Source organism: Dendrobium catenatum, unplaced genomic scaffold, assembly GCF_001605985.2.
Source record: "Dendrobium catenatum unplaced genomic scaffold, ASM160598v2 fragScaff_scaffold_203, whole genome shotgun sequence".
NCBI lineage: Eukaryota > Viridiplantae > Streptophyta > Magnoliopsida > Asparagales > Orchidaceae > Dendrobium > Dendrobium catenatum.
The window spans coordinates 1,135,442-1,143,169 of record NW_021318665.1 but is presented as its reverse complement, the minus strand read 5'-3'; positions in this window follow the sequence as shown (position 1 = coordinate 1,143,169).

Here is a 7,728-nt window from a genome sequence, read left to right as displayed (position 1 = left end):
AAGGCTAGTAATGGAGGAAAAATAGCCTCTTAATTTCTCATTATTTATCATAGAAAAATGAACAATAAAAGTGCAAGCCACAATTTAATTAATGAAAATTTTGGGGAAGCCAAGTTCTAGAAGTATAATGTAAAGGAAGCTATAATTAGGGTTGCAAACGAACCGAGCCGAGGGAGTATGTGAGTGTTTATGTTTGTGTTCATTTAATATCAGCTTGTTCAAGTTTGGTTCATGTTTGTTCGAGCTTTATTATTTGTGTTCATGTTTGGTTCATTAAATTAAATAGTGTTCATGTTCGGTTCATGTTCAATTCATGTTCGTTCGTTTAGTGCTTATCGAGCTTGTTCACGAACATATTTAACGAATTTTTTTAACTGTCAAACAAAAATGTTCATGAACATATCTATGAACGAACACATTTATAATAAAAGCAATTGTCTATTTATTAATTATATAGTCAAATATTAATTATTTTTATCGAGCTTATTCACAAGTTCAAAATCGAACACAAATCGAGCTTTTATCGAGTTTGTTCACGAACTTCAAATGATGTTGTTCGCGAACATAAATGAGCCGAACGCATTAGTGTTCAAGTTTGTTTATTTAAGAATCGAGTATTTAAAATATTGTTTAAGTTTGTTTGTTTAGTTAATTAAACGATCACAAACGAGCTTTAATCGAACCGAACAACGAGTAGCTCGGCGAACGTTTGGTTTGCTTGCAGCCCTAGCTATAATTCACTTTGTCAAAAGCTTTTTTAATTATGTCAATTTTGATAGAGAAGTATCTTGGAATTGCTCTTTCAAAAAATATTTTAACAAAGAATAAAGCTTAAAAAACTGTTGCTCTTTTTTAATGATGATGGTTGAGATTTAACTAAATAAATTAAGAAAATAATTATCTCAATTACATGTAATGGGATAAATATTTGATGTTATTATTATTGTTGTAACTATTGCAATTACAAAGGATTAAAAATTTTAAGTTATTAGAAGAACTATAATATTTTATATGCAGCTATAACGAAGAAAAAAATCAAATGAAATAGACTAACATATAAAGTAGTGTGAATATTTCAAAATAATAAAATTAATGATGACCCAATGACTTAAGAATAACCAAGAAACAAAAATTCAAATTACATGAGAAACATAGCTCATAATTTCAACTAAAAATATAGTTGTAAAACAATTATCTTAAAAAAGGTGAAAGGCATCCACAAAGAGATTTAGGCTTCGTTTGGGATGATTTCTTTCTGCTTCTTAAAGCAGCTTTTTAGTATCAAATTTTTATTTTTTGTACTAAGAAGTTGCTTTAAGAAACAATAAAATAGACGTCCAAAACGAAGCCTTAGTCACTCATCTATAACCCAACATGAAACATCACATATGAACAAGAAGCATAGAGAAACCCTCCCTAAGTCTGATTGATAATCAATAAAATAATTTCAATCTTCATAAAGATTATAAAATAAGTCGTCTTTCTAATATATTGTAACTAAAAGAAGTTCCTAGATCTAGGAAAATCAAAGCTAAGAAAATAAAATTTTCACATAAACTTAATCAAATTGAACTAAGGTTGCAACTGAGAAGGCACATTCATTTCCAAATTCCAACATTTTAATTTATGTCTTAAATGAATCTTTTTTTTTTATCCAGCGGAAGAGGAGAGAATGAAGGATTATAAGCAAGAACTATATGATGCATTTCAAGTCAACTTGGTGCAACAAATTCTAAAATTTTGAAAATTAGCCAATGACCCCATGTCATTACAAATAATCAAAGTTTTTAATTTATTTATTAGTATTGATTGTATTGTAATTAGGATAGCCAAAAATAAAAAGATCATCGGCAAAATGATTCAATATTTATGGAAGTGAAATCAGAATGGTCAAAAATGTAAAAAAAATTGATTAAATTTTGGACTAAGATTGTACAATTGGGCTCAAAACTTAGATCAAAATGGGTAGGCCTAACTCAAATGGCTAACTCGGTCTATTGAGTAATTATCTAGTTCGAGTAGAGTCAAACTAGATCAAAATATTTTGAGTCAATTTTTATACAAGTTGAATTTAGACCCAAGCAACTATGTATTAGCAAATTTGAAGCAAAACAAGCCTAATATTTTCTACTTTCAAGCCCTAATTATTGCAGTTTCATTAATTCAAACCTCGTCAATATTGTTTGTAGGAAATTTAATTGGAGAATTAAGGCTTCGTTTAGGACGACTTTCTGACCGCTTCTTAAAGCAGCTTTTCAGTATAATAATTAAAATTTTTGAACTAGAAAGCTGCTTTAAGAAGCAATAAAAAAGTTGTCCCAAACGAAAATTAAGAATTCATTTGGAACAGTTTTTCTTAAAGCGATTTTTTTATTTTTGTACTTAACAAAATTGTTTAAAAAAACAGTAAGAAAATTATTCCAAACAAAACCTAAATAAAAATTAAATACACGCTTTAAATTAACAGACTTGATCAAAATATGTTGCTTGAAATATCACCACTCTTTTCCCTAATAAATTTAAAAATTGATCAATTTTCTATTTATATTTATGATCATATTTATTTATTTTTGAACAAATAATTAACAAAAAAACTTGATAAAAAAATTCACTTAACAATGATCTAATTTTTTAGTTCATAATTCTTTTATTACATTCTATATATTTTAAAAATATTTTATATTATTAAAGTATAATATGATAAAAATATCAACAAAATAGTCAGCTACATAAATATTTGTACTTTACCAAATTGTATAAATAATATTTAGTATTCGGTTCAATAAGATTCATTTAATGATATGCATTCCAGACTAGCTAGTAACACATAAAAGTATGGAAGTACAGCCTCATGAGATGAGAAAGATGCACGAGACTGCAGAATCCATTATTTCAAATCTAGCATTCACTAACTATTTTTGGTGCATCTGCAGACTCCTCATATGAGGATCAGCAGCTACCATTTGTGGACTTGGTCTGCATGTTTATCAAGGCAATCGTTTTTACCAGTCAAGTTATCTTCAATGGAGAAGGAATAACGTATCCACCGAGGCTCAGGGTGATTGGTCGGCGAGTACGATTGGGAACCTCTCATTCCAGGTTCGAATCCCCTCTACTATGGCTTGTCCGTTTATGTGGGGCAATGCAAGTGTGGGCCCGATGCCGTGGGTGGCCTTACTAGGTTCCGCTGAGGGCTTAGTTATGACGTCAAGTGCTTCATTTAGAGTGGCAGCGGATAGATACCCCTGTTCCACTGATCAAAGTTCTACTCATTGTACTGTGATTGCTTCATTCAGTTTGGTTTGACTCAATATTCACACACATCTTGATAATATTGTTTTACAAAACTTAGCATCATACAATATGTAGAAACCAGACCTCAAAAGGCCTACTAAACTTGCTAAAAGCACACTTAACACAAGAACAAACTACAAAGTAGCACCTAATTAGACAACTAGTAGCACATATATGATAAGCAAAGAACACAACACAGTGAACTTCAAGCAAGAAAACAAGCATGCAAGTTTCTTCAGAAGCTGAGTTCATGGCTCTCCTCCATGTTTCTGATGAACTCCCTTCTCTTCTCCAGCTGGAATAGGCAGTCCGCCAAAGCCTGGAACTAAGCCAATCCCAGGACCAAGTGGCAACGTAAAGCCAGGAACAAAAACTCCTCCAAAGCCAAAGAAGTTCTGAGGGTGAAGAACCTCAGGCTTGTTCTTCAACTCCCTCCCTGCATGGGACAAAACAAGGATGGAAAGAACAAAGGCAAGAACCAATGCAATCTTACTGGAACTCCAGGCCATTCTCTTCTTGCTGTTATTTAATTTCCTGCATAAGACTTGGCGTTGTGTTCAATTAGGTTTTATAGCGTGGGAGAAGGTGGTGATTGGTGAATTATTTATGAGGGTTCATAAAACCTGGAACGGGTAATGGTACCTGGAGGAGATTAAAGATGTATTTATGACTTACTGACTTTGGCAAGTGAAGTGGGTTAATGGGGCCTTTCTTTTTCTCTCTTTCTTTGCCTGATGTAGCTTTCTTTGCACAGAGAGATTTATATTTGGACAGGAGATATTGCATTTAAGCTAGATGATACATCTATTAATAGCGATAGTTTGACATGTGTAAAACATTCTCAATATTCTATAAATACTTCTTGAATAGTTGACAGCCACTTAATAAATCAAGGATAAAATAATTTGACTGGTGAAGGGCACCCAAGCTTGATTTTGGAGGGTCGTATGTGCAAAATGTAGGTCAGCAATCTCAATTCTATCATTAGAGAGAATGGGATAGTAAAACCAATTATAATGTGTTTAACTTGTCTTTTATAGAACGATCATGCATATCTAGCAGGCTTTTGATTCCCTCATTTTCTAGGTCTTCCTTATTATGCTTGATACATCATCAAAAAAATCATCTTGATCGGACACGAATCTAGAGGCAAAATCAAGTTGGAAACTTACAAAATTAAAATTTGGACAATCCAAACTCCGATTTCAGAAAACTTACAGTCAAACTGAGCGTCCCGGACTTTCGTCAAGACGACCGCCTGACGTCGGACTTCAGCCAGACAACCATCTGATGCTAGAGTTCCACCGGACCACCGGCTGACACCGGTGTTCCGCCAAACCACCGTTGGACCACCGACTGAGGCCTAAACTTTTGTCGGACTATCGAAAGAAGTCGGAGTTCTGCTATACCACCGAATAATGCCCGGACTTCCGCTGGACCACCGCCTGACGTCGGACTTCCGCCGGACCACCGCCCGATGCCGGAGTTCAGTCGGACCACCTCCTGACATTGGAGTTCCACCAATCCACCGTCGAACTACCGACTGAGGCCCTAATTTAAGTCAAACAATCTACAGAAGTCGGAGTTCCGCCCTACAACCGAATAATGCCTCATGCCTGGACTTCCGCCAGACCACTGTCTGATCCTAGACTTCCCTTAGGACCACCCCTGACACCGGACTTCCACCCGACGTCGAACTTCCGCCGAACCACCACCTAACGCCAGAGTTCCACCAAACCATCGTCGGACCACCAACTGAGGCCCGAACTTTCGTCGAATCACCGACAGAAGTCGAGTTTATGTCATACCACCAAATGATGTCCAAACTTCTATTGGACCACCACATGATGCTGGACTTCCACCGGACCATTGCCTGACGCCGGAGTTTCGCCAAACCACCGTGGGACCATCAACTGAGGCCCGAACTTTTATCGGACCACTGATAAAGTCAAAGTTCCTCCATACCACTGAATAATGCACAGACTTCCGCTGGACCACCGCCTTATTACCATGATCTTTCTGACCCTTGTCTTTTGCCGACTTTGGTCCTTCCGACCTCCGTCTCCTACTATGGTTCTTCCGACCTCCATCATTAGATAACAATCTTTCTGACCTCTGTCTCTTGTCGACTATGGTCCTTCTGACCTCCGTCTACTACTATGGTCCTTCTGACCCCTATCACCAAACAACAGTCTTTAACCCCTATCTCCTACCGACTACGGTCCTTCTGACCTGCATCACCTACTACTATCCTTTCGACCTCTATCGCCAGACAACGGTCTTTTTAACCACTATCTCCCTCCAACTACGGTCCTCCTGACCTCCCTCGCTAGACAATGGCCTTTCTGACCACTGTCTCCCACCGACTACGATCCTTTTTACGTCCCTTACCAGACAACAGTCATTCCCACCACCGTCTCCATAAAACAGTCTTTTCGACCTCCGTCACTTGTCAGCTATGGTTATGCCGACTAAATGAACATTTTAATACCAATTCTTCTGATTCCCACAATATAATATGATGTACATTTGCTACATCAACCAAAGGACTTTCTCCCCAAGGAAGGGCCTCATTTGTAATCGACTACAAATAATAGTGGAGTAATTCAAACTGGGCCAAACCCCATGATTTTCCCTCTTTTTAGGGGTTTCAACGTAAAAATCCTAATCTCTTATGAATGCTACACCCTCCCTTTTATCTGCTTGCACTACAGGAAAACAGCTAATTTCCGACAGATTTTGCGGCGGAAATAAATTCGTCGCAAATTCCGGCGGATTTTCCGGCGGCATTCCGACGGATTTTTTTCAAAGTCATTTCCGGCGGATTTCCGACGAAATAAAAATTAAATATTTTTATTTTAAAATATAACTTAAAATATTGAATTAATTAAGTTAATTAATTTTTAATTTTTAATTATTTTTATTTCTGCCGGTATCAATTAAGTTATTGAATTTTTAATTTTAATTTTAATTTTTAAATTTAAGTTAATTACTGAATTAATTAAGTTAATATTTTTTTATTTCTGCCGGTAACAATTTTAAGTTAATTATTTTAAAATTAAATATTTTCTATTTTAAGTTAATTAATTTTTATTTTTTTTGTTAAATTCAATTAACAAATTTTAATAATTCTATTTTCTGACGGATTTTGGCCATTTTTCCGACGAAAATGTCCGCCGGAAAATGACGTTTTTCCTGTAGTGTTGTTTGATGGATCTTCTTACAAAGCTAAGACATTAAATTTTATATTTATCTACCACCGCGAATATTCCAGGACATAACAATGCTCAAGGGATAGGACTACACATGGTTGTACTTTTTGTCTAGTATGACTATCTATAACTTTGTTAATATCACACGATTCCTGGTCAAATTGTTTATTACAATTTGTAGAATTATCAAGGACTTGTTGAGCAATTTTTGTCTTTTTAATATAATTTTATGAATAAATTGCTCTTATATAAATAAACGGTATTAGAAAGTTTTATATTACAAAATACATATTTATTTTATATGTATGTTTTATCATTCATAATAAATAACTACATTATATTTAAATTATACAGTCACATGTTTGAAAGATTATAAATATTTTCACATTTTATTTGAAATAAGTTATTTTAAAATAGAGCTAATGTTAAATATCATATTCATGATAAATATGATAAATATTTAAATAGTATATGTTGTAATATATAAAAGGCTTTAAAAATATCATATTATGTAATGTTTATACATGTATGGCAACTAAGATATGAGGTAAGCTCTTACGGAGGAAAATGATCCTCAAGCTCTTGACAAAATTCCCATAGACAGTTCAGTATCAATAATGTTGAGTTATACACTTATACATGAGTTTTAATTATTTTATTTTATTATCTTAGCCTACATATTGGGTTACCATCTTATGAAAAATTCTTCTGTGCAGAGCTCGGATTATGAGTCCGGATGTATCCGAAACTCCAATTAAAATTGGTTGTGTCGCTTGTACAGAGGGTGTGTGTTATACACACCCTATGTAGAAGGTTGGACATGGACTGTGTACATGTGACACGACCTATTTTGATTGGAGTCCGAAAGCAAACTACGTTCGGACTCTGTACAAAATAATTTCTTCAATCTTATAAAATATGGTGTGGGTTTGTTACAATCCACTATCTCATGATGATTGATGACATACACATCTTTCGTGATATGTTCTAAAGCTAAGATAATAAAAAAAGCTAAGACTATATTTTATGACATAGAGTAATCTTGTATGTTGGACATTAGAATTTTTTTCTAAGATTCTTTTTGTAAGATTACCTTAATGACTCTTAAATCATGCCGTTATTCTACTAAGTTTACTCTAGATATGCTTGGCCAGTTCAAAAGCACACAAACTAGACGCTGCGAAGTTTATTTACTATATGTTCCCTTTTAATTATGTGTAGC